The sequence below is a fragment of the Nelumbo lutea genome, chromosome 1 (genome assembly GCF_056320005.1).
Source record: "Nelumbo lutea isolate HS-2025 chromosome 1, American lotus-T2T, whole genome shotgun sequence".
Lineage (NCBI taxonomy): Eukaryota > Viridiplantae > Streptophyta > Magnoliopsida > Proteales > Nelumbonaceae > Nelumbo > Nelumbo lutea.
In genome coordinates, this window is record NC_142684.1 from 203,338,261 (window position 1) to 203,344,644 (window position 6,384).

The 6,384-nt window shown below is 43.8% G+C and overlaps 1 pseudogene across 1 annotated transcript; it reads right to left on the reverse strand.

The window, feature by feature from the left end:
- Positions 1-693: 693 nt before the first annotated feature.
- LOC148880458 (ethylene-responsive transcription factor ERF035 pseudogene) lies at positions 694-2,228 on the reverse strand (annotated as a pseudogene). Its single transcript, XR_016105954.1, has one exon. The product of XR_016105954.1 is annotated as an ethylene-responsive transcription factor ERF035 pseudogene (transcript).
- Positions 2,229-6,384: the final 4,156 nt, after the last annotated feature.

Genomic DNA, 6,384 nt, shown 5'->3' on the forward strand with positions numbered 1-6,384 from the left:
TTTCTCACAAATAAATACGACTAAGTCAGAAAGCAAAAGGATAAACCAGAATTTGCATTCCCATGAATTTACACCAGTGCAAATGAAATTCGCTTTGCAAATTAAATAAACTGTCTAATAGGAAAAATGGGGAAATGATTAGGAAATAGACTTTTAAAAGGTGAGAGTGATGATAAGGTCATGTACCACTCAATATGCTTAGTGATTTATATTGTTGTGGTCCAAAGGGTATATGCATAGAGATAGAGTCCTTTTATTATACCGTTATTTCACTCTTTCACCTTTTCATGCTGCTTTGTTTGGACTGGAGGAGTGGATTTGAACTTTGATTTCGCCTTGATTCCACAAAAATGAAATGACTAGCTGGTCTGCACGGAATTTACTTCCTCTAATAAATCTCGAAAGGTAGAAAACCCACCCTGCTGACATTATGAAAATTTTTTCAAACCAGTTGCTCCCCATCGGTCCTTTTCCACCTATATTTTGCTCCCATGTTTCTTCGAATTCTATGCTGTCAAAAAAATTTCCAAATGATGGAATCCGGAGACTCTCGAGGAATTAACAAATCCAATCTCGGCTCCTCAAATTCTAAATCCACCCACATGAGAGAGAGAGAGAGAGAGAGAGAGAGAGAGAGAGAGAGAAGCTTTATTTTGTTTAACTAATGAATCATGGAAAAAAAAGTAACCTGCATAGGCAAAAATATTCGATTCAGATCGTTCTTTTATGCCCAAGAGTAACTTTTACAAATTGAATTTTATATAGAAATAAAAAAAGGTGACGAAACCCCATCGTCACCACATGAAGCTTTTCATCTACAGTTCATTGAGATGGGTTCCTAGATTTAAGCATGTAGGACCAGTACTGCACCAAAGCCCATGACACCTCTCCAGTGAAAACTTTGGATTGCATTCCGTTTCACTCTTATACACTAGAGATAGAAACATGTCATTGTTATTGCATCTGTCTATCTACATCTATGAATATATATATATATATATATATATAAAGCTTTCAGCTATAAAGAGGTAGGTTGAGGCCCCGATCACACCCACAGGGCGCACATTAGCAAACAGGCCAGAAACTGAGAGTCGATCTCCCTGTCAAAAACCCTCTGCAAATCTTCAGAAGAAGGCGTGGAATTAAGAAGCAACACAACGAAACCAACCCCAAGTTTCACAAACGTAAACGTTTCCCGATTTGGGCTTCTTTTGTATTTGGACGGAGGAGTAATTTGCAACTCAAATGAGGTAAATTCGAAAGTTAGATGCGTGCATGCAGGAAGCTGAGGAGCTAGCTAGAGAACCTCTGTGTGGTACTCCCATAATAACAATGGCTCATCCATTCGTAATCCCAAGTCGGCTCCAGGCGACAGCAAAGATAAAGAGAAGTCAAACCTGTTTGGACTAATGGTGTGGTCGAGGAATAGATCAGGCAGGTCGAACAGTGTTTCTTCGTCTGTGGATGGAGAAATTGAGAATTCTGGGGTGTCGTCCGACGTGGTGGTGTGAGTTGGAGAGTGATCAGAAATTGGAAATCCTGGTTTGCTCCGCTTGCTTTGGGCTTCAGTTTCAACTTCACGTCCTGTTGCTTGCTTGTCAAACGTGGCCGCGGCTGCTTTGGCAGCGGCGGCCTGGATGTCTTTGGGCGACGAGCTGGCCGGGCGGGGAAGCTCATGAGCCAGCTCTGGGAAATTCAGGTAAGCTGAATTGCCTTTGATTGTAAGCGCAGCAACGTCATGGGCTCGAGCGGCCATCTCTGGAGTGGGGAACGTCCCTAGCCAGATTCTTGATTTCTTTCTTGGCTCACGGATTTCAGACACCCACTTGCCCCAATTACGCATCCTGACTCCACGATAAGTAGGGTGCTTCCCGTCGTTAACGTTGCTGCTGGCCTTTTGTCGCTTCCTGCTTTCATTCTCATCTTTCACTTCTTGCACTACTACTTCCTTTAAGCCCTGTTGACTTGTGATCTCAGTTGAAATCTTCCGAGTTGTGTCCAATTCCGCTGAGGAATTTGAACGACCCAAGAATGTCGTAGAAGAAAAAGAAGAAGAAGAGGTGGTAATTGAGGTGTAGGAGGTAGTAGAAGAGGAGGGGGAGGAGGCTCGAGCAGCTTCACAGTCTAAGATGATTCCTTCTTCCATAAGAGAGGAGGAGGAGGAGGGCTTGGCTTCGGAGTTTGGAGGAAGTAAGAAGAGAGAATGTGAGAAATGGCACAGAAAATAGAGTAGCAGTTGGGCTTTTATTATTCGTCTACAAATTGGAGAGACAAAATAAACAAATAAATTAATAAGAAGATGGGCCCATTGGGCCTTGGCACAAAGCGGGACCTCCAGCTCCTTTTCACTCATCCTGTCTTTTTTCATGGCCCTTGACCTCCATTTATTTTTTTAGCTTTTTCTTTACGGTATTTTGTTACTTTGCCCGTGGCTTATTCTCAAGTAGTTAGAACTTAGAAACCTGTATAGGGCCGGGGTGAGTGATGTATTCCCCACGTGTACCTTTGTCTGGTTTTGGAATTTTCCTACATGGGCCGAGAAATTGGTGGGCCAATGTATGCCCCCTACCACCCCAAAACCAAGGCCCATTTCAGACCACGAAATTCTCATGAAAAGCTGGAGTGGGTCCCTTTTCTTGAGTCTTTATTCCATCATCGACCTCGACCAGATCTGTCATCTGCTATCGCCCGCCCAGGCCTGGTCTTACTTTTCACCCATCACCAATCCCTCTTTTACTTCATTGGTTCCTTGTCAAGCGACTCAAGCCGAGCAATTTCAAATTTCAACCTCCAGTCCGTTAAACCGTCCACTTTTCCATATATGTGCTTTTCTTTTAAAAAAAAAAAAAAGTTCAGTTTGATATTTCAACTATGAAAATGCTAAGATGGGGTTCTAATATTATTGAAATATATAAAATCCTCCTAAATCTTATAATATAGCAAAAAAAACCGGTATGAACCATGATCGGAGGAGGGCTGGAGGGGGGAAATGAATAAACTAATATGATTGATTTGTGAAAATTAAATAAATTTTATATAAACCCATGTGGGTCTGTCTAGCTAAGTTATTTTATAAATTTACTTAATCGTTTCCAATTATTTATATTTTATTAATCACCAACTTGGGTCATTTCCGGCACACAAAGTTTGTGGGGTTGAAGAATTCAACCGTTAAACCCTACAATCCTACTCAATTCATCAGGATATATATACTGAAGGTGGATATATAATAAATTTTATTTCTCCTTCTTTGCTGTTAATTATATTTGTATTTGTACTCCTTTCAAACTGAGCCTAGGGATCATTTTTGTCCGTTTCAGAATTCGTAATGCAATTGTACAGAGAGAAAAATTCTCGATTCACAGCGGGATGGTGTTTATAGGATAAAATAATTCTAAGGTGGTCCGAACTCTAAAAGTCCTTCCTTTTAATGGTCATCAATCAAAGCAAGAGAGTTGATGAAGTTGATGAATTAGTTACCATCATGTTGAACAAATCTCTCAACTGAGATTATTTATGGAGATTGGGGAATGGGGAGGGATCATATACAATAGTAGTTAATGATGTTGTCCAATCTTAGGTATTCCGAATTAAGGATATAGTCAGATAATTCTGCCAATTGGACAATGCTAAGGTAGAAGGATGAAGTCGTGCATTGAGGTATTCAACTAGGAAAAAGGTCAGAGGCCCGAGAAGTTGTTCCTTGCGTAGGTAGTTCGACACTCAAGTCAATAGGATCGAGAAGGATGTTGCTGAGCCAAATAGGTTGAAATAGCATTGGTCCGGGCCGAAGTGATAGTGCAAAGAGGTATTCAAAGAGTGCAGTCCAAAAAAGGTCCCTTACCTCGAGTGGGGAATACCTATTTATAGTTGTGCGCCTGTGTCCTAGATGGATAGGGCTCCCAATGTTGTCGAGATGAGGGCGTCGGTCGAGGCCTTTGGGAGGTTTCCTCTTCCTCGGTGGAGTTTGCTTCTTTGTCCGTGTAGGATACTCATTCTTAGTCGTGCTCTTTTGTTACGCGTGGCACTGACATGGCCTGAAAGGGGGGCAACCGTAGAGATAGCCACATGGCATCATTGACTAGGTCAACAATCACCCGAACACCACTCCCCCAGTTCCGAAGTCGAAGAGTATAGTGCTCAGCTGCGGCTAGACGTGGAAGAGTTCTACGGCCTTCAGCCGAGGAACTTTAGTTTCTTCGGTTTGTTGGATAGACCAATTGGTTCAACGCTCGTGTCATTTCCATTACAGGTAGGTAGGTGCGTCATTTCATCTTCCTGAGGTCACATGCGTGTGAAGTGCGGTGTCAAATTGGCGCCGTGGATTTGAGCAGATCTGGACCATTGGTACTCCCTATAAAAGTGGAGGTGGGGAGCCATTTTACTTTACCATTTTGAGTGAGTGATCTTAGGAGCTCAATGAGAGTTAGTCCTTGGTTGGTGCTTTAGGTGTCCTACGGTATAACTCTTCGGTAAGATGTCTTCATCTCCCTTCTCGTCTTCGTCTAGATCTTGTACGTCGAGTAGTGAGTCTAAGCCAAGGTCTCTTCCCGAGGCCACTACACTCATGGTCCACGAGACCGATGCCCACGGGGCCAAGGCTGATGGGCCTAAGGGTGAGGGTTCCACAACAGAGGAGGCTGTGGCCCTTCGAAAGTTTGAAGTTGGGGAAATCGTTGAGGTCAAAGTAGACGTTGTGTCAAAAGAGAGGATCGGCGCCCCTGCGCGGTTTGGTAGCCACTTTGCACCTTTGCCTTGCAGATTGACACTAGGGGACCTGGCCCGAATTAGGGCCCTTTACTGTATTCCCGAGGAGTATTAGCTGAGGTGCCTAGGTATCGATGAGAGGGCTACCTTGGCCTGGCCAGGAGAGCTTTGCATCTATGAGCACAACCTGATAGATAGGTTAAGGTTTCCTTTGAGGGTATCGCAATGGTGTTGAGGTGGTACCGTATCTAGCTAGTCCAACTGATGCCCAATTCCTTTAGATACTTGGTTAGCCTCCTTTGTTACTGCTCAATTCACAACTTGGACATCACCCTACCGATATTCACATACTTTCTACACCTGAAGAAGCACCAGCAAGGCTATTATTACTTCTTAGCTCAACAACACAATAAGGTGCTTGTCGGAGCCCCCTCCTCGGTGAAACACTAGAAAGAGGGGTTCTTCTTTGCATTAATGGAAGTTTGTTTTTTTTTTTTTTTGTCGAGCATGTTTTGTGTTGTTTTTCCCTTCTTTTCCTAAGCTGTTGTGCTTCAAAATTAGGTTGGTCGATAGGGACTATAGGTCATGTTTTTGTACTTGCTCTTAGGCTAATTTGGGTTTTGGCCTTGATGTTGTGGCTGGGGTCTTTGGCTCTATGGCCTCAATCGTCTTTGGTCGGTCGGGTATTTTGTGAGGTTGTCATTGCATTACAACTGTTGGTCAATGTGGAGTTCAGTCAGGCTGTGTGTGGGCGTTTTGTCATTTGTGCTTGAAGAAAACTCTTTATTTATTGAATTTGTACAGCCTGGTCACCGTTAGTGCTCGATGCCGATTAATGTGGAACTCTAGCTCCTTGCAGTAGGCCTTCCATGCCTAGTTTCCCCTTTTATGGGCCACCCGAGATGACATCGATGACTCCGATCGGAGGAGCTCAGGTTGGGGGTTCATCAGTGCAGTGCCGTTCTTCTCTAGGTTTATGCTCTTTGATATTGATGAATCTACGAAGGTATCTGTGTTGGACAAAGTCTTCCAGGTGGTGGTAAAGGTCGTGGCAACTTTCATTGTTGTGGCCATGGTCTCGGTGGAAATTGCAATATTTGTCTCAATTTCTCTTGTTGCCCTGAGTTTTCATCTTCTCTGGCCACTTGACAAACCTGCGATTGCGAATTTGCATCAGTATGTCAGCCTGTGTTGAGTGGAGTGAAGTTGTGATATGTTTGCAGCAGGGTCCTCAGTCTACGGTCAAGTTGGCGATCTTGCCTCTTGGCATCTTGGTCCCATTTTCGACCTTTGTGGTCTCAGTGCTTCCGGTCGTGTTGGTCTTCATTCTTCCCTACGCAATGCTTGGGCCTCTTCGGCATTCATATACTTTTGTGTGTGCTTCATGAGCGTAGTCAAGTTGGGTGGAGGGTTCTTTTGTAAAGAAAAGTTGAACATTGAGGAGCAAAGCTCGCTTATGATGGCGATCATGACCATTGACTGGTCTAGAGTCCAGACTCGAAGGGCCTTGGTGTTGAACCTTGTCAAGTATTCCCTTAGGGTCTCTCCTTCCCTCTATCGTACTCGCATGAGGATGGCCGACGTCTCTACCTTTGGCTGGTGGTGAACTGTGCTAGGAATTGTGTCTCCAACTACTCCCAAGAGGATATGGACTATGGTGGAAGGGAGGCATACCAA